Source organism: Muntiacus reevesi, chromosome 6, assembly GCF_963930625.1.
Source record: "Muntiacus reevesi chromosome 6, mMunRee1.1, whole genome shotgun sequence".
Classification (NCBI taxonomy): Eukaryota; Metazoa; Chordata; class Mammalia; order Artiodactyla; family Cervidae; genus Muntiacus; species Muntiacus reevesi.
The window spans coordinates 54,596,425-54,616,448 of NC_089254.1; the positions used below are offsets into that span (position 1 = coordinate 54,596,425).

The 20,024-nt window shown below is 35.6% G+C and overlaps 1 protein-coding gene across 2 annotated transcripts in view; it reads left to right on the top strand.

Moving 5' to 3' along the window:
* IMMP2L (inner mitochondrial membrane peptidase subunit 2) overlaps positions 1 to 20,024 on the top strand; it is a 924,620-nt gene that overhangs the window by 685,870 nt on the left and 218,726 nt on the right. The window lies entirely within an intron of this gene.

Sequence of the window (20,024 nt, forward strand, 5' to 3'; positions counted from 1 at the left end):
GGTTCATGTATTGTTGAAGCCTGGCTTGGAGAATTTTGGGCATTTTACTTGCATGTGAGATGAGTGCAATTGCGCAGTAGTTTGAGCATTCTTTGGGATTGCCTTTCTTTGGGATTGGAATGAAGCCTGACCTTTTCCAGTCCTGTGGCCACTGCTGAGTTTTTCAAATTTGCTGGCATAGTGAGTGCAGCACTTTCGCAGGATCATCTTTTAGGATTCGAAATAGCTCAACTGAAATTCCATCACCTCCGCTGGCTTTGTTCATAGTGATGCTTCCTAAGACCCACTTCACTTCACATTCCAGGATGTTTGGCTCTAGGCGAGTGATCATAGCATTGTGATTATCTGTGTCGTGAAGATCTTTTTTGTACAATTCTTCTGTGTATTCTTGCCGCCTCTTAAGTCGCTTCAGTTGTGTCCAACTCTGTGCAACCCTATGGACTGTAGCTTGCCAGGCTCCTCTGTCCATGGGATTCTCTAGGCAAGAATACTAGACTGGGTTGCCATTCCCTTCTCCAGATACAGAGATTGTGTCTATTATGTGGTTCTGATGCTTAAGAGGGAACACTTGCTTTTTTGGGACTCACTTTCACTGGCAAAAAGCCATTTAACCTAAAAGGTGCAAAAATTGTAAATCTGCCATGCTCAGATATTTTGCTTCCCTGATGCCTTCTGTAGCAAGTCCCCAAATCAGGGGGGTGAGCTGAATGTAGTTAGCTCTCAGAACCATCAACCATCAAGTGAAGTGGACGCACTACCTATGCACTGGTTTATTGTCCCTATAATCAATGGAAACTTGGTGTATGTAGGTAGCAAGGGCTCCACTCTGGAGGAGATTAGTGGAATGTATCTGGAAGGATGGTTTTCATTGGCCACTGACCTTTCAGGTAGCTCTGTGCAGATAATTCCATATGATCTTCTAACTTTTTTGATCAACACTCTTCGGGAATTCTTCATTGCCTACAAAACAGAATATATATATATATATTCTGAATGCATGCTTATTGATATATATATATATGATATTTAGGCTTGGATATCACTAGAATGATATTTAGGTTTCTATATGGACAGACCATACTCACATTACATTTGCTTCCTAAACTTACATTTGCTGGCTTCCATTAAACTATCAATACACTCCAGTCAAACCAAAGAATTCAGAATTTTTCTAACATGAACACTTGATGCTTTATCATCTACCTATCCTTTGTCACATGTAGTACCACCCATGATCATATTTGTATTTTTTCTAATTTCCCAGATCTGCATTTATCCTGTAAGAATTAATCCTTTTCTTAAAGAAGTGTAGAATAAGTAATTAAGTATGCAGCTTTCTGTGTCTGTGTTCGAAGTCTTTACTATTTTCTTTACTTGACAAAACCTAAATTGCTATCATTTAGTACACTACTTGTTACTACTACAATAAATACTCAGCAGATAGTAAGCAATTATCATGAATCTATCTTGAATCCATCATTTATCAGATTCTGCTTGTGTTGTGGTTTCTATGTACTTACTTCATCTCTTGTACTATATTATACTATAAGGATTTTGAGGTCAGAGGCTTTGCGGTACTTAAGTTTTTAATCCTTCTGAACCCTCTAAAATAATGTACATTTTAGGTGCTCACTTTAATAAATGTAAATTGAGTTAAATTGATAGTAATCTCACTACTCTTGTTAAAAATTATCATGAACTATGGTGTATGTTTCAGGTAATAGCCTTCTTAAATAATGATCTTGTACTCAATAACCTCATTCAATTAAAATTTTCTAAAAATTTAGTTTGTAATTGAAATGTCCATTAATCTCAGTAAAATGCCCACCAGAAAGCCTGTAGGAGAAGCTCTGAAATTTGGTTTTCATCATTTTTATTTTTAAAGGTCAACTAAGATAAACAATTAATGGTAAACCATGTCATTGTTGACAAAGTAATCCCTCTAGGCCTCAAATTTCTTACTTGTTCAATGACTGTGTTACCTGAAGATTTCTAAAAACCTCTTTGGCTAAAGACATTTTATGAAACTGTTATAGAAATAAGAGAAACAACAACCTCAAAATGTTTATAGTAATCTAAAGAGGACTACTAGACTTCTCTGGTGGTCCAGTGGTTAAGACTGCATGCTTCCAGTGCAGGGCTTTCAGGTTCAATTCCTGGTCATGGAAGCTCCACATGCTGCATGGTGCAGCAATAAATAAATAAATAGGACTACCATCAGAATGCATACTTATTCATCCATTTAGTCAACATACTGAGCAACTGTTGAAAATATAGACAGGCACTGCTTTAGAAATCAGAAAGACAGTGTTGAACAAAACAGCTCAAGTCTCTGGCATTGTGGAATTTCGTCGTCAGGAAGATAGACAAAAATTAAGTCAACTGTGAGATAGACTACAAAGCTAAGGAGCAGATAAGTGCTGTGAAGAAAAGTATGCTAAGGGGTAGAGTCTGGCAGGAGGAGCTATTTTAGATAGAGAGGACATTTAAGCAGGAACATTAGAACACATAGAGCATTCTATTCAGAGAGCAGCAAGTACAGGAAAAGGCCAGAGTCAAGACCGCTTTTGGTTTGTGGGAGGAACATGGATGAGGTTAGTGGAACTGAAGTCCAGTAAGCCAGAGAAGATGAGGATGGAGGTGTCATGAGGGGCCACGTCACGCAGAGAAGTGACTCCTGGAAGGGGTGACTTTGCCCCTTAGGTACATTTGGCGATGCCTGGTGACATTTTTGGTGGTCACAGCTGTGAAAGGGATGTGACTAGCCTTTAGTGGGGGGAAGTCAGGAATACTACTAAACATCCCAAATTGCACAGGACAGCCCCTCATGGCTAAGAATTATCTTGTTCAAAATATCTATTGTTCTAAGGCCCGGAATCTCAGATGTAAGGTTACAGTAAGAAATTTGTATTTTATTCTAAGTGTGAGAGGAAGCCACTGGACATTTTTCAACAGGGTGGACATATGCCATGATTGGACTTGCGTAGAGAATGACTAAATATAGAGGCGGGTAGAGACGTGAAAACCAATGAAATGAGAAGGTAACTGGGAGTCCAGGAAGTAGACACTGGTGGGTTAGACCAGCGTGGGAGCTGAGGAGAAAGGAAGTAGTTTTTAGACGCTCCCCAAGTATAAATAAAAATGATTTTTTTTTCTCTTTTTAACTGTAGTTTTTCCACCTGATTTCAAAGTCTCACAAGGTGATTTATATCACTTAAAACTTTATTTTAGGACAGCAATTGGCCTACATGGCAAAATATCAAGAGGATATGTCTATGGAGGGAGGATTTACATTTCAATTTATATCTTCACAAAAATAAGAGAATTACATTTTCTTAAGATATACTTTACCCACTTGAATTCAGTTTCTTACAGGTCAGTCTTTACCATATGGACTCAGTGGATACAGAAGTCAATTTAATGCTGCTTAGTATTATTCTGGGTTACCTTAGAAGTTTAATGAGACCTCATTAAAAGTGATTTCCTATTCTTTCTACCTGAATTGGACATTCTCTGTATTTTCTCCTCCATAAAGGAAAAGTCAGATATACACTCCAGAGCACATTTCTTGGAAGTGGATAAAATTGCTTGCTACTTACCTGAAACTTAGATCATTGTTAGCAAATATCCAAACATAATTATGAAGCAAAGTAGTCTAGGAAGCCTTAAGTAAACTTTATGTTTACAGCAAACCACTTAGCCTCCAGGTACTTGATCCATAACTTCATCCATGTTTTGTAACCCAGAAAATTCCCATGTAAAGGCCCTGCCACCATGTAATAATCCTATGACTAGGGCAGGAAAAGCATCATCCTTTGTCACCTACAAACAATTCACTCACTTATTTAAATAACACTGGCATTCTAAGCATTATAATATGGATTTATAATACAGTTTATTGTAGGCTGAAGCAATTTGGACTTAAATTAGCAAGTTACTTATTTGGTACTTTACAATACCTGTTTTATTCATATTTATATTTTATAAAGACTAATCTATTGCTGTCAAATGTGTAATCTAGTATAGTAATTCTTTTAAGAAGTCATTATATTCTCTCTCTGTAGTACTTTGTTTGAATGAAACTATTAAATAGAGACATATTAAGAAATATTTGGTTGGAAAATGATTGATGATTAAACTAATCCCTGCTGACTTTGATTAGTTAGTTCTACTATTTCACAATATTGATCATGTATAAAGAAGAATCTCAATTTGAATTTAACCAAAGTCCAGTTGGTCCTTGTAATATAGTTATGTATCAAAATGTTATTGTTAGGTTATTAAATCTTAAAAAGAAACAGTGACTAAAAAGTAAATGATAAGTTATTTCAAAAGATGCTGCATCAGGCTACATTTTGAAGATCAAATAGTTTCATAACTGTTGTAGGCAATAAATAATGAGTAGAGTTAACAGAGAAACCCATTCTCAGAAAATAAAATTGCAGGCTTCCACAAAGATCAGAGGGAAAGGAAAACTGGTCAGTTCACATGCCTCGATTAAAGAGTTGCTTTTGTATCCCAGAAAGCCTAAAAATGGCTTAAAAACATTAAATCATCAACTCTGAACAGGGTAGAGAGGCAGAAGTTTTCCAAAACTTTCTACCCCAAAGAGCATAGTAAGTTTGAATCTATTGACTGCGTAGAATTGTGGCCAAGTTTTTTCACTACAATGAACTTAGGAAAAACAACTGATTTTGCAACTGGAGGCTCTCTTTTGATTCTTTATGAATTTTGTGCCAGAAGACCCAGAGCAGTCTCAGCCTGTCAGTAGGTACCCCGTCGTACCCCTTCTCTTGTGTCTTTCTCTCAATTTTAATCACAGATGGGGAGCAGTTTCTCAGGAAGTAGAAAATATGTTCTTTTGTTGTTGCTCTCATTTGGTTTGAATTTTTGTTGCTTCAATTTTTCTTCATTTTTGTGTTTTACTTTTGCCTGTGAGGGGCGTTAGAATATGCCACTCCAAAATATGCCATCTTGGCAAAAGGATTATTTTGAGTTTAAAGGACTTGAAAAATAGCAAATCCTGTTCCCTTTTTCTTAAAAGCAGGAGATGGAATTCTCATGTGATTGATGACTTCCCTGTAATAGGAGCAAAGTAACATTCTTAATATCAAGGACAAGAAACTGAGACCCAGAGATTACTACAAAGATGGACCTTCTAAAATAAGTCATCTTCCTTTAGCCTCTGCACATAATTCAGTTACTTCTCCATAACTGCCTCTCTTTGTTTGAAGTGAAGTGAAGTCGCTCAGTTGTGTCCAACTCTTTGCAACCCCATGGACTGTAGCCTACCAGGCTCCTCCGTTCATGGGGTTCGCCAGACAAGGGTACTGGAGTGGGGTGCCGTTTCCTTCTCCAGGGGATCTTCCCAACCCAGGAATCGAACCCGGGTCTCCCACATTGTGGGCAGGTGCTTTACCCTCTAAGCCACTTTAGCCAACTATAAAATGCATGTAGGTGGGTTCTGCCTTTCCTTGGGGCTTCATTACTTGTGAGGGTGCCTATGTACCATAAAACTTACATAAATTGTATCCAGTTAGTTGTCCCTCAGTAGCAGAGGGGGATTGGTTCCAGGACCCCTCTCAAATACCCAAACAGTTTACTTCACAGGCCTTGCTGAAAATTCTAAGAGGGCAGAGGTGAAAATTTGCCTTCCCTAACCTTCAGTATCTGTGGACAAATCTAAATTTTTTGACTTTTAAATACAAAGGCATTTCATAACCACTATTTGAATAGAAACGACTTATCTTAATAGACTTCTTACTGGAATGACATTTGACAGATCCTTTGCTTAGTATGGTGAGTGACTACTTAAAGACCCTTATGTATAGCAAAATGAAAGATATTTCCTAAAACTGGTATGCCCTTTGTCCCTGCCTCACTGCAACATTTATCTGCTGATGCTTCAGCCTAAGAGGAAAGACCCCAAGTGGGAGGACCTCTGGAAATATTACACCCAAGTAACATTTCTGGCTTTTATAAATTAGTGTCTGTTTTACTCCTTATTGTTATTTTTTCTCTAGTTTCCCTGCTATGAAACAATGCTTTTTAGCTCATCTCTAAATGTTTATGTTTTGCATATATATATATACACACACACATATAAATATATTTGCATTTTGTCTATTTTAGTTATTTTTGATATGAATCTACTTAAAGTTTACAGGAAGGCATAAATATGGTAGTATCATAATGCTTTATTTAGAAATGTTCTTTGATTTTTTTGAGTGTGTTCTTTTTTGTCTTTACTCTTCCTTCTTTCTCCTTTGTATTGGTTTCCCCACCCACCTCTCAGATCTGCAGCCTCTTCTGAATGTGGCTTTCTTTGTTCTGACAAAATACTCCCTATATTCACATTTACATATATGGTGACATTTTGTCATCATTTTTTCACAAAAGTAGAAATAGCACATGCACTTTTCTACTTTATCATTCAACAATACTTTTGGAAAAATCTCTCGAGTGTTTATAAATAGCTTTATTTTTGTTCTTTTTCTGGGTTGTATAGCATTCTGTGACATGGGGTCTGGCATCATTTCTTAAATCATTCCTCTGTTTGTAGTCATTATCTTTGCTTCCAATTTTTTTTTTTGCCATCATGAACAATGTTGTAATAACCATTGTTGTACCTGTGTCCTTATACAAGCATTTTTATGGCATTGAATCCCAGTAGTGGAATTACTAGGTCATAAGACAAATGAAATTTTAGAATTTTATAGGTGTTGCCAGATTATTTTCCAAAAAGATTATAAATCTTCATATTGTTGCCAGTAAAAGAGTATGCTTTTCCTATACCTCTGTCACCTGCAAATGTTAAAGCTCTTTTTAAATTTTTCAGCTGTTGATTGTAATGTATTATCTTGTGTTTACTCTAATTTGTATTTTCCTGACTGCTAGTGAATTTTTCATATGTCTCATCTGTAACTTGCCTGTTTATATCTTGTACCCATTTTCTGTTGGATTGTTTTTCCCCCCATTTTTTTTAACGTAAGTGACTTTGTGAGAGCTCCTTTATGGTATAGGTATTATCCCTTTGTATGTCATTTGTGCAGTGTTTTCTTTCAAAGTAGTGTTAATTTGTTGACTTTAAGCCTTATGATACAAAAAGCTTTTAATTCTTAAATATTCAGGTATGTGTATATTTTATTTTATAATTTTGGCTTTAGTCTTGCTTTAAAAAGCTTTCCTCAATTCTAGCTTATACATATAGCTTTCAAATTCTTTTTTAAAATGATTTTTAATTGGTTGTATAAATTGAAAAAAAAAAGCACAACCTGAAAGTTTGAAAATTATGTTTTATTCGAAGATTTTCTGAAGACTGGGAGGCAGCCTTTCAGGTAATGCTGAGCGACTGCTCCCAAGAGGTAAGGGAGGAGTCAGTACACAGGGGTTTAACAACAAAACCCAGATTCTCAGGACATCAAAAGATTACTGTTAATTAAATAAAGCCAGGCATCTCAAGTTAATGAATTTAGTGCTTTTCTCTATATAGGAAGATTGCCAGAGTCTGTCAGGGCTCATTAAAATCACTTCTTTGATTTATACTTTAACTGTTTAGGGCCAGTATCCTGCCTTCCCATCCTGAACCCTCTCAGGGCACACAGCCAAGGTCTGGGACGGGGCTGCCTTAGTGGCTTGTGGCTTGAAATCCTTTGTTTACTGATGTGGCAGATGATGTTTTTCATCCACAGTTGCAAAATTATTCCTTGACTTCAATTTGGTGGTTCAGGGATGCTGATAATTTATATTCATCATGTGATTCATAGATGTTGATAGTTAATTTCAGAATTATGGGTATCATGTATGAAAAGTGTCAGCTTTTCCTGAAAAACTACCCAGTAATCCTAGCTGACTTGGATATCTCTTGCCCAGCTCCTTAATTTGCCCTCTCTGCCCCTATAACATTGATTTACCACTTTGAGTTGAAATTGTACGTTTTAAAAAGTTGTCTATTTACCTGGCTAAGCTACAAATTGTTCCGGGGAAGGACTGTGTCATATTTATGTTTACATCACTGGTGCATAACAGTTTCTTGTAATCACTGAGGTGGGTGTGTGTTAGTCACTAAGTCATGTCTGACTCTTCGAGATCCTGTGGACTGTAGCTCACCAGGCTTCTCTGTCCATGGAATTTTCCAGGCAAAGAATAATGGAGTGGGTTGCCAGTCCCTTCTCCAGATACCACTGAGTACTTAATAAATAATATGTGGAATTAATTTGATTTAGAAAAACTTTTTTGTTTTCCTAGATGCATTAATTACTGTCATAAGAACAGCTACACTTATTCCTTAATTCTGATAATAAAGATGACCATTTATTGGAGTTTATTCTGCCAGATACTATTCTAAAAATGTTAATGCATTATCTCATCTCTCATCACACCTCTATGAAGCAGATAGTATTATCCTCTGTTACAATAGGTGAACTCAAGGCCGTGCAAGTAGAAAGTGGCACATCTGGAGTTGAACCTAAAGTCTGTTTAGCTGGGGAGCCCCCATTAATTTTCCCTCTGACACACTGCTTTCCAGCTTCAAAATTATCTATTGTACCTATTCTAAAGAGATACTTTTAAAGAAGACCCCTTGTTTTATGATCTCCTTAGCTCTGAGGCATTTATATTTTATTTTACTGGTAATTAATCCAAAGGGTCATTAATTTTGTTAGTAGGGAATAAATAGTAACCATTTCTTGTAACACTAAAAAGTTAAAATTATAAAACAGATTAGAACAAACAGAAGGAAAATTGTTCATAGTTTCTCTAATATCTAGGTGTTATTGGACCTTACTTTAAAAAAGCACTGAAATGTGTCCCTCCTCCCTTTAAAACTAGCATGTGGGAAAAACCCTTGAAACTAAATGATGAATGAAGTGGACACCCAGGAAATTATTTCAAAAGAGAACTTTGTAAACAAGTGCAGCAATACCATTAATAATACATATTGATTTTTCTGAAAAATAAAATTATGCATTACAAGTTCACTGTTCTATTTAAATTGGTTTGCTAGGAAGCCATGCATGGAATAACAATCTAAGTCATTATTTTTATTATGTGATAAGATCTGCTGATTATGGTATTTACACCTTTGACATTTCATGTAATTGATGATCATTTTAGCAAAAAAAATATTTTAAATATATGTGAGTTAGATACATTATTTTCTTTATGGGTTTATAATTTTTATATTCAGATAGCTTATATAATGTTTATAATTATGCTATCATTCAATAATATATTTGCCTTAAAATTTTTGACTCAATATGATCTAAGTTAGGGTATACTATAATAGCATATAGAATATTTAAGATAAAAATCAGTAATATGCTTTTAGAATAAAATAATTTAAATACATTTCATTTTTCTATATAATTATAACAACTGAATGTCTTAATTAGAAAGTGATTTATAAAATATCTCCCTTATTTTACAGTGGCATATCTCCAGAAAATAATGTAGTAAGAAAAAAGAAATCCTTTTTTTTTTTGTCTGTAAGTGAATTGGATTTGAAATTCACACTATGTTCTTTACCTTTTAGTTTTTATCTGTTCTTCACATCTTGATTCAAAGAGATGCAATGCCTTTTCTGACTATTCCAGGCTAAAACACCACCATACTTTGAACACCTATGCAGTTAGCAACATTTGACGTTCGTTCACTTATGTAATCCTTTATTCACCAATTATTTTCTGGCAGATGCTTCCAACTTGTGAAATTTTGTTTGTGGTAATTTAGACTGTATATGTATATATGTGTATTTATATATATATATTTATTTATAGCCTGCTTTGTGGCCTATGACTTCCCTGGTGGCTCAGACGGTACAGTGTCTGCCTACACTGTGGGAGACCAGGGTCCAATTCCTGGGTTGGGAAGATCTCCTGGAGAAGGAAATGGCAACCCACTCCAGTATTCTTGCCTGGAAAATCCCATGGACGTAGGAACCTGGTAGGCTACAGTCCATAGGGTCGCAAAGAATGGGAAATGACTGAGCAACTTCACTTTCACTTTGTAGCTTATGTTTTGAATCATGATAAAAGTTACAGTCTTGGTAGAAGGGACAGGATCTTATTCTTCTTCATGCTCTGGCCCACACCTTTATGTTGTTCATAACCTATCTTCACAAACTAACCATAATACATGAAATAACATAGCGTAAACTTCCACCCCATTGCTGGGTCAATCGACATGGCCTCAGTGTGGGTTAAATATGTGCCTGATACAGCGTGGGTGGAATCTGATTGTTGATATCTTTCTCCAGTTCTCACTAACAGTTGCATTGATTTTTATGAACACAGTATTTTCAGAATGCATGTTTAACAGGAGAAAACATTCTATGTATTAAGGAAATTGTCACAGTTAATTTTTGCCACACACTCCTATAATTCAAATTTAGAAAAAATATATCAAGAATATCCATCACTCAAAAAATTCTTAGCTGTAGTAGGAACATTCATATTAAATTTATAAAATTAATTCTGTAACTTTATTGTGAAGATGTATAAATCTAATTTCTAGTTTAAATGATCTAAATAGATTTTCTCTGATTACCTAGCAACAGGCTATAACCTATTTAGAAAATGACATTAAATTTTTTTCAGCAAAAGATGTTAAGACATATTCTTTGAAATTTGAAGTATTTATGATCCATGCAATGGAAAGGAAATTATGGAATCTGGTTTTCATTGCCTGCCTTTGCCCTGTCACTGACTAGTTAGGTGATTTCACCTGCATGCTTTTTGCATCCATTTTGTCTGTGCAAAGAGGAGTTATGTTAGATCACTGCTAGGGTCTTTCCAACTGTGATCCTAAAAGACATAATGCTTATAGTTAGCTATATGCGATTGAACTTCCTAGAAATTTTATCACTTAATTTGCTTAAATTCAGCCTCTATTAATTGCATATATTTCATTTCTAATTCAAGTCAAGCTCCAGAGAAAGGAGTATTGAGTCTCCATATTTCAGCATTTAATTACTAAACAACATAATGATTGGCAACATGTATACTGGCAAGAGAGAATTGAATAGCAAAAAGCTTGTCTTGTCGTGGTAACAGAATTATTTGTAGTTTTTAGAATAGTACCCCAACCATGGGCTTTAGGAACAAAATTTAACTTTATTCATTAAAGACTTCTAGGCTCACTTTCCTGCTTAAAATCCTTCTATAGGGTAAAATAGACATCAATAGTGTTCCATGATCAGGTTCTATTGCAACTTGTCTTATCTCAGGAATCTGTTTGCATTTTGCCTGATATTATAGTATATTATCATATTGTGCAGCTCTCTATGTATCTATGTCCTTTTGCTTTGTGAATCTCTCTTATAAGCAGCACATAACTAGAATTTTTCCTTAGTTGCACAGTTTTTTTTTTTTCTTCAGACAGCTAGATTAGTTCATTTACTTTTATTATGGCCACTGATATATTTATATACCATCTGATTTTTGTGCTTTCTATTGATCTTACTTTCCCCATTTTTCTCATTTTCTCTCGCATTCTTTTGCCTTAATAGATATTTTTAAATACTATTTCTTATTTGACTTGGAAGTTATACACTGCATTAACATTATTACTCTTAAAACTTTTAAAGTATGTAGTTAACAAAGTCTAAAGGTAACACATATGCCTACTCTTCCGTTGAGTTGAGTATTGCTCACTTAGTCGTGTCTGACTCTTTGGGACCCCATGACCTGTAGCCTGCCAGGCTCCTGTGTCCATGGGATTTCCCAGGCAAGAGTACTGGAGTGCCATTGCCATTCCTTCTTCAGGACATCTTTCCGACCCAGGGATCGAACCTGGATCTCCCACATGCAGGCAGACTCTTTACTGTCTGAACCACCAGGGAAAATTTATTTCCAAACATGTTTCTCCTTTCCTACATGTTATTAGTATAAGTGTTCATGTAGTAGAGAAGGAGGCAGGGGATGAGCACCTCTGTGGTCTCTTCTAATAAAAGCACTAATCCCATCATAAGGACCCTAGCCTTTAAGACCTCATTTAAACATAATAAATCTCCCAAAAGCCCCCATCTCCAAATGTCATCACACTGGAGGGTAGCGTTCAACATATGAATTCTGAGGACACATAACTCAGTCCAAGGCACAAGATAATTTAATAAAGAAAGGATAATGTTTTCAAAGGAGAGTGCTAGAAAATTTGGATTTCCACATGCAAAAAGAAAAGAAAAGAAAGATGAAATAAAGAAAAATAAATTTGAACTTTCTTACTGTATTTTTTATAAGTACTAAAACTATAAAACATGGGAATAAAAAGGAGAGAATATTTGTGATTTTGGTTTAGGCAAAGATTTCTTAAAGTATAAAATGCACATACCATGAAAGAAAAAGAATTGGCTAAGTGAACTTCATCAATATGTACTATATTTGTTCTTTGAAGAAAAAGACTGTTAAGAAAATGAAAAAAAAATAGCCACATATTAGGAAGAAATACTTGCCAAAACTTTGGTAAGTTTTACACAGACTGTATAAAGAAATAATACAACTAAATAATAAAAAGGCAAACAAAAAATATTTAATTTTTAAGAAATTTAATAGATATTTCACCCATGAAGAAAGCAAAGATAAGTCAGCACTCCAAATCTCTAATCACTAGGGAAATGCACATTACAACCAGTATAAGACCCTGCCAGCTCAGTCAGTAAAATATCAACCTTCACTGTAGGGAACCACCTGCCAAACAGGAGATGTGAAGTTGCTCCCTGAGTTGGGAAGATCTCCTGGAGAAGGAAATGGCAACCCACTCCAGTATTCTAGCTTAGGAAATCCCATGGACAAAGGAGCCTGGCAAGCTACAGTCCCTGGGACGTGACTTAGCAACTAAACCACAGCCACCGAAATTTAAAAGAATGGTATTTATCAAGTGTTAGTGTGTGGTGAGAAATATCAACAACCTCAAGTATGCAGATGATACCAGTCTAATGACAAAAAGTAAAGAGAAACTAAAGAGCCTCTTGATGAGAGTGAAAGAGGAGAGTAAAAAAACTGGCTTCAAATTCAACATTGAAAAAACTAGGATCATGGCATCTGGTTCCATGGCAAATAAAAGGAGAAAATATGGAAGCAGTAATAACAGATTTCCTTTTCTTGGGCCCCCAAATCACTGTGGATGGTGACTAAAATGCAGTGTCAGGTAGCATTTAACAAAAGGCTTCCTGTGTGCTGTTTTGGATCTGTCAGGAGCCCTCTGGCCCTTATTGATTCCTGAATATTCAGGAATTAAGAGGAGAGGCACTCCTTTCCTGGGGCTGAGGAATCCAGGCATTTCTCATTACAGTGATAAGTACCCTCTTCCTTCTTATGAAAAGGTGATTGTCTGCAACTCTCTCTTTGATAAGGATCATCTGTTTTGTAAGTCTGGAATTTTAATCTTTGTCTTTGCTGAGAATAACCACCTTGTAAGACAGTATATGTGCCCACGCCATGTTGATTAAAACACCTTTTGCTCTGTCAGAGCTTTGGTCCCCGTGTCTTTCTTTCTATTCTTTCTGTCTCTCTCCCTCTCTCTCTGTTTCTGGCTAATTCCTTGGAGCGCGGAGGCCCGCTGAGCTCACTGAGCCCAGGTTTCTAAGGCCCTCTCGAGAAGGCGCACTGTGCCTTCACCCACTCGAGAGGGCGCCTGGTGCCTACGTGCAGCAGCGCGAGCCCTGAGAACAGGACTCTATTGGCTTTCCGCGTAAACCAGGGGATGTCAGCCTCTTTCTCTCTCTTACTTTCTTATCGTCGACTCTGGACCACCAGGTTCCGGTCCATTAAAGGACCAACAAAGCAGAGACGTCATTTTCTCAACAAAGGTCCCTATATTTAAAGTTCTGATTTTTCCAGTAGTCATGGACAGATGTGAGAGTTGGACCATAAAGAAGACTGAACACCAAAGAATTGATGCTTTCGAACTGGGATGCTAGAGAAGAGTCTTGAGAGTCCCATGGACTGCAGGGAGATCAAACCAGTCAATCCTAAAGGAAATCAACCCTGAGTATTCACTGGAAAAACTAATGCCAAAGCTGAAGCTCCAATACTTTAGCCACCCGATGCAAAAAGCTGACTCATTGCAAAAGACCCTGATAGTGGGGAAAATTGAGGGCAGGAGGAGAAGGAAGTGACAGAGGATAAGATGGTTAGGTAGCATCACCAACTCAATGGACATGAATTTACGCAAACTCCAGGAGATCATGAAGGACAGGGAAGCCTTGTGATCTGCGGTCCATGGAGTCGCAGAGTAGGACACAGCTTAGTGACTGAACAACAACATCATAAGTGTTTGTGGAACAACCGGAACTCACATACTGTTGGTACAGTTGCTTTGAAAGTCAGTTTGACAAATTTGCTGTACAGTTAAACATTCAGTTACTGTATGACTCAGCTATTTCACTTGTAGATATTTACCCAGGAGAAATGAAAATATGTATCCACACAAATATTTTTATGTTCATTGCTGCTTTATTGATAATAGCCAAAAACTGGAAGTAACCCAAGTGTCCATTAACTACTGATTGATAAACTAATTGTTATTGACATATCTCTATAATAATATAATATTAAGAAACAAGTAACAAATGACTAATATATGCAGCATCGTGGATTAACCTCAAAAGCAAATAGACTACTTTAGAAAACAAAGGAATGCAAATAAAGGAATGCATATGGAATAATTCCATTTATATAAAATTCTAGAAAGGGGATGACAGGACGAAATGGTTACATGGCATCACTGACTTAATGGCCATGAGTTTGAGCAAGCTCCAGGAGATGGTGAAGAACAGGGAAGCCTGGTGTGCTGCAGTCCATGGGCTTGTAAAGAGTTGGACATGACTGAGCAACTAAACAATATAGTGACAGAAAGCTCAACTAGGAGCCAAGGATGGAGATGGAGCAGATTTGCTCGGGGAAGGGCATGAGGAAACATTTTTGGATGATTCAGGTGTTTCATATATTGATCTAGTGATTAGGTTCTTGGGTAGATTTTGAAAACTCATTGAATTTTATACTTAAAATTGCTGAATTATGTTTCTATATTAACAAGGAAACTCTGTTGGCAGGTTGTTGTTCCTTTGAAAGTAATCTTTTCTTTTTTGTCTGGCAGCTTTTATAAAATTTTTAGGGAAGAGGAGTTCCTTAGTGTTCTGCAGTTTTATTACAGTGTATCACAGTGTGATTTCTTTCTATTTATTTATCTTACTTGTGGTTTACTTTGATTACAGAAGCTGTAAGTCATGCTTTTATCAGTTGTAGAAAATTCTGTTACTATCTCCCAAATGTTGCTTCCTTGTTCCTTTTTTATTCTCTTCCTATGGGACTCTAATTACACTGACATTACATTTTCTAATAACATTCTCCATCTCTCCTACTTTTCATTTCCTTACCACTCCGTGCTAAAGTCTAAGCCAGTTCTTCTTTCTTTCATTTATAGTCATCCAATCCCTTGGTCAGGAAGATCTCCCGGAGAAAGGAAAGCCTACCTACTCCAGTTTTCTTGCCTGGAGAATTCCATGTACAGAGGAGGCTGCAGGGCTACAGTCCATGGGGTTGGACATGATTGAATGACTAACACACTTTCTTACTCAATAATGCTGACTATTTCCTTGTGAGTTCTGTCTTTGGATAGTAAGTGCCTACTGGTAGGAACTTATCTATAGAAAACCTGAAAACTCAAACTCTGAATTGACAGATTATCCCTGAAGAGATTTATAGTTCCTTCTGCCAGATTCTTGGAGTCAATTCAAATTAATTCTTAACTGTTCCAAACCATAAACACTGTGAATCTGAACCCCAATCACACCTTGAGAGTGGTACATGGATTCTCAAGGGAGAATCTTTTCCCTTCCAGAAATCACCCTAAATCAGCAACCCCCAACCTTTTTGACACCAGGGACCAGTTTTGTGGAAGACAGTTTTTCCATGGACTGGGAGCAGGGTTGGTTTCAGGATGATTCAAGTGCATTGCATTTATTGAGCATTTTATTTCTATTGTTATTACTTCTGTTCCACCTCAGATTATCAGGTATTAGATCCTGGAGTCTGGGGACCCCTGCCTTAGATAGGCAATGTTCTTTTCATTTTCCTTTCTTGATGATAGGTATCTTTTTTCCCTAGTCCAGTCTATTAATGATGATAAAAGCAACCTGGTTCTAGCTCTTGATCTTACACAGTCCTGAACTCTGTACTCCTAATTCCTTCTTGACGATGAAAACTCAGGGTTCTAGGATCCTGGGAGTGTCCAGTGAACACCCTCAGGGCAGCATCGACTTTGCACAATAAAATAAATTAATGTAATTATTTGAAAAATAATTAAAAATACCTTAAACAATCATTATTTATTAATTCTGATTGCCCACATTAAGAATATACATGTATTTGTGCTTATGAGATACTTTAAATACGAATTTGTTTCCATCTTGTGACATCAAGGATTACATAGACAATTTTGTGTTCAACTGATGACTCAAAAGATTCAGAGACTTAAAAAAACATTGTTTTCAAGGTCAAATCAAATTGGAAGCAATCATTCTTCATTCCATTTATAAGACCTAAGTAACTTGTCTTGGTAAAACTAGTACAAAAAAATGCCTTTTTGTAGATAGGTAGTTAGAATACCATACAGAACTCATTTTTGACTGTCAAAATCAAAATTATTTGCAACCCGTAGATTCATACAACCTTGTAGGCTGACACCTCACTTAACTGTTAAATCACCTAAAAGATTATCTTGTCTTTTTTTTATGTGAATTCAGGAGCATAGAGCTATTTAAAATTCCTTCTCTAGAGATATTCTATTAGGAGTATTATATTTCTTTGGCAGTCCTAAAGAGAACCAGCTCAATATTTTAACATCATATTTTTCAAAGCTACTTTGGGTTATTTTTTAAAAAGTTAGATTGAAACCTAAGGGAAAAAAATATATGCTATGTATATGGGATAAATTTCAGCAGGGTTCTATAGCTCAGAGTTCTTTTACACCCTGTCTAGTGTCTAGGTAAACCATTCTCTATTAGCATAGCAACATTCAAATATGCAAGTGATTAGTAAGTAAAAGCATAAATAAGTAGATTGTACTTTCACCTGCTACCCTCTGTGTGTTTGAATATGCATAAGCATATATATTGTGTTTTCACATATAAGTTTTAGAATGTTCCAGAAGGGCATAAGAATAAAAGAAAAAATAAGATTCACTGTGCCATTAAAAATAGTCTACAAGATCAGTGCAAATGTAGGGAAAAGGAATTATTGAAGCATAGCTCAGGTAATTTTAAAAGACTGATGTTAATAGGCAGTAGAAGCTTGAACACATTCTGAATTATAAAATGAAAGAAAATAGTGGACAAAGAAGATGATAGCAGTAATAACTACCACTTACTGAGCTTACTGAGTTCTTACTATACATTAGAAATACATTGAGTACTTTACTTAGAAAGTCTCAACTCTAAGAGAATCCATTTATCAAGTGTTTAATACATGCCACTTTTACCCATAGAAGAGTTTTTTGAGTTAGGTACTATTATTTGCCCCATTCTGCAAATATGGTAACTGACATTTAACACCTTTATCAACTTGCCCAAGGTTACATAAACTTTAAAGTGTTAAGTCAGGTATCAACTCCAAGATAGGCTGTCTGCAGACTGTACTCTATAGCGGCCTCTCCTTATATTGTTATCTAACTACTTAAGCCTTCTCTCAACCCCGTTGTTGTTGTTCGATCACCCAATCACGTCTCTTTGTGACACCATGGACTGCAGCATGCCGGGCTTCCCTGTCCCTCACCATCTCTCTGAGTTTGTCCAAGTTCATGTTCAATCAGTGATGCCATCCAGCCATCTCATCATCTGATACCCTCTTCCCTTGCCCTCAACCCCATTAGGGTATGTCTAATCTGTCCCATTTTAAAAGTGGACAAATAGAGGTGGAAACTAAGTAACTTGCACAGGATTACTTGTGAGTAATATTAATAGCATCCAGTTTAAAACTGGTTTAGTCTATTTCAAGACTCTATGTACTTTCTACTGTATTATTCAATCTTTGTGACAGTATTTTTCATTTTTCAGTTATACATTCCTTTCGTCATTCATTTAACAAATGTTTGTTGAGCACTTATACCATGCATTCTTTAGCATGTATTTAAAATTTTTAAATAAGAGTGTCAATGCAAGAAAATGTGCAACTATCACTGGTAATTTTATGATACTATGATTTTCTATCATAAATATCTTAACCTCTTGGTTTATTTGACATTGAAACTGAGTCTAAGTTTTATATCAGATTCAGTTTCCAGAACAATATGCTTGACTTTAAACCTAGCCTATCATTGCAGAGATGATTAGTTTTATTTCATAATTCTGCTTGAGTGATTGTTTAAGTAGAAAAAATGGGTAATTGTTTCCTTTCTAAGTCCTTATCCAAAATAGCCCATTTAATAAGGTAAACCAATATTTGGACTTATCAGGAGAATGTGCTTTGCCAACAAGTAAGTAAAAGGGTTTTTCCACATCATTAACACTCGATGTTGGGATAGTAGTTCTTAGAGAGAGTCTCAGAATAAAAGCAGTAGTGATGTCAAGAACTAATTGACTGATTTTAATTGAAGAACATTTATATGACAGTACGATATACTCAACTTGGTTTTGTTTTTCTTTAAAAAGCTGAAACTCTTCTTCCCGGTAGTAATTAAAAATAAATAGCAGTCATTTACTTACTGTGGGCTTCTAATGGCCACAACATTGCTTCCTTGCATGAATGATTTACTGATCTAAAGCAAAGTAATTCAACACTGAAATTATCTTGAAAATTAAAAGCCATTCTAGATAATGAATAGTTTCAATTTCTATAGCACCAATTTATGTATAGTTTTCCTTTTTAATGTATTCTTCTGCACATATACAACTTACTAACAAAAATGGTCTGATTGAGACTCCACCTCCATGAACCATGTATAAAGCTCAGACTCTGAGCTGAGTTGTCTATAGACTTGGGAGTGACATTTATTCATTCAGCTATCATTTATTGCAAAGTTTCTTTAAGCTAGATATTTTCTGGAATTCTTTTGGGAATGAAAGAAGAAAAAAGTAGTCTCTGAAAAGGAATTATTATAGGTTTAGGATAATAGTTAATATAATTTCATCGCTTTTATTTGGTTACTATAATTTATGTGACCAATCCCTTATTGATTATTTAAAAAGATACTTTTTTTATTGCTGTAAAAGGTCTATATTGAGCATAGCTGGTAATAAATATTAGTATTTCTCATTATTTCTTTGGAATGTATTTCTAACAGTAAATAACTAGGTGAAAAGACACATGCATTTTAGTTTATTAATAAATTTGACAAAAATCTACCCCAAATGGAAAATAGGAAAAAAATTTGTATCATTTTACATTGCTACCAATGCAGTATGAGAGAGCCTTTCCTTATTTGTTTTTTTGTCAGGCTTCAGAAGATAGAATATTCCACTAAATGTACATCATTGATAATTGCTCTCCAAATACTGTCTTCAAAATTGTTAAAGAGTATCTCATTTTCAAGAATGATTTATAAAGTCAAATGGCACTAATCAAAAATTTTCAGTTGACATTATTAGTTTGTCTTTGAAGAGATCATCTAGCTTTCTTTTTTAAATATTCTGAATTTTAAAGCATTAGGAAGTTATAAAAAATTTGTCATTTGGTTTGAGACATTTACAGCTGGCCAAGATGACCAATGAGGTAAAAGCAAATGTCAGAAATGAAGTAGATCTGTATTTTTTTGGGGCTTATTGGGTTTTATAAAAAAAAAGATACAGGATATTATGAATTAAGTACCAAACCATATTCTTGTGTTAATGCATCTTGTTTAAGCACAAAGTTCTACCTACAAAAAAATGAAAACAAAATACTGTGGGTAGGTTTACAGGATCCTAACAGTGTCAGACTTTATTTTTGGGGGCTCCAAAATCACTACAGATAGTGATTGCAGTCATGAAATTAAAAGACGTTTACTCCTTGGAAGAAAGTTCTGACCAACCTAGATAGCATATTAAAAAGCAG